Below are 2,005 nucleotides of genomic sequence, written 5' to 3'. Positions count from 1 at the left end.
CCCCCCCCTTACTGTTCATTGTACATTCGTACTGACTAACTAGTACGGAAACACCTGCGTTTGAGTAATCACATTCGGATGAAGGGACTCCCAGTTAAGTCGAGGTGATAACGATAAACCGTGGGACTCGACAAATTTGGATAGAAGAGATAAGTCATGACACATTCAATGCAATTATCACAGTACTAACAAGAATATTTACTAAAAACAGAAATTTTGTAAAATGTCTGAAACCTTTGCGATTATACTTCAGGACGAAGGAGTGAATTTGAAAAAAAAGTACTCACCCAATCGGCACATCCCATTACACCAATTCGATGGTCAGCGCCCACTGTAGATGTTCGTGGATATATTGAAAATTAGCATTTATAGGTAGGACAGTTTTTGACAGTGATCTACTACAGCGGCTGTTGGTATTATTGTAGTTATGTATCGGCTATCGATACAGTTGATAACTATTTTATTCGCGATTGGTACCTTTATCGAAGAACCATTAAATGGGAATTATTTTAAGCGGAATGAGAGTTATCGGCTGGGGCTGAGAGTGTTGAGTAATTTTGTCCGATTTTGATGAATGAAGAGGAGATGGCGTTGATTAAATTTGACTTCAGCTGGATTTTTGGGGATTAAGGAGGTGCAAAGGGGTATTTTGCAGTACATTGTTGAGAGCTAAAGTAATTATTCACCCTTTCAATATCAATATTTCCAATTAACCTCTGGTTGATGTTCAAAGGACAGCTCTGAGGGAGATGCCGCACGCACAAATCCAATGCTGTCCGCGCGATCATTCGACGAGTAATGTAATAAACCAACCCCCCTTCCCCCGCAAAACTTAATTAAATCAGCGTGAATGCGGCCGACTCCCTTTTGGAATATTCTCCCCCCCATTTCAGTTTTAAATTGAAATAGGATCGATAGCGATGCCTTGGATGAAAGCAACCCTAGACGCTTGGAATGTCTTTCCCTATTATCAGCGATGGCTGAAATAACAGAGTTGATGCTTAACTTTGATGAAATTTTCAATCAAAGCCGTATTTGAATAATTTAAATTGCAAATCCGGAAAAATTAGTATAAACGAGTAATACACAAACCTAATTATACAGCTGCCTTGGACTTCTTAATTGTCACTGAAAATATGTCAAGATTTTGCATAAAGTGAGAAATACGTCCTCGACTTTCCAAATTATCTTTGATAAAAATTGTGGAATTAATTGCGAGAAGTAAGACTGAAAAAAGGCAATTCGAATATTGCCGTAACCGAGGCAAATGCCCGATAGGAAATCCCACGTATTAGCATTTTTATTAATTCAAATGAGGCGGGAAGAGAACAAAGAAACTTTCTCCGTTTCGTGGATGCCATTTAGGGGGAAACGGTACTTCAGCGCATTTTTATCATTGGAATTCTTTTCAGCAGCTGTATATGAACATTACAGCTCTATTATCGCCGCCAATTATCGAATATCTCCCAGTAATCTCGTTATTCATTTGGCAATGAGTGTACATAACTGCTCCAAAAAATTTTGCTGTAGAACTGAAATAATTCATCATTCAATAACATAACTGGGGGGGAATAAAAAATAAAATGATTGAAGATGAAATAAAAAGCAGAATAATTAAAAGGACGCAATGAGTTTTACTATTTTTCTTTATTTTAAAAAATCACGAGGAACTAAATCTTGACACTTGAAATATCAAATAAATACAAGACTGACCCTGCTCACAAAGGTTTCGAAAAGTATCGCCACCCAAAAGACAGGGTTCTCTGCTTTTTCATCGACTAGACTCAGCGTTCATATTTATGACGCCCTTTCGAAGAGCTTTCCGCGTGAATTCGATTTAGCATCCATAATATCACAAATGAATTTCTCAGGAAGAGAGATCTAAATAATATATTCAATAATCCAATAAAAACTGAGTCGAACTCAATCGGGTAAAAAAAAGCTGGAGGGTGATGACCGGATGATATTCTGATCTTTGTGGGGTTCATATACCAACCGCGTCGCC

The sequence above is a fragment of the Fopius arisanus genome, unplaced genomic scaffold (assembly GCF_000806365.1).
Source record: "Fopius arisanus strain USDA-PBARC FA_bdor unplaced genomic scaffold, ASM80636v1 scaffold00030, whole genome shotgun sequence".
NCBI classification, from domain to species: domain Eukaryota; kingdom Metazoa; phylum Arthropoda; class Insecta; order Hymenoptera; family Braconidae; genus Fopius; species Fopius arisanus.
Note: the sequence above shows the minus strand (reverse complement) of the source record.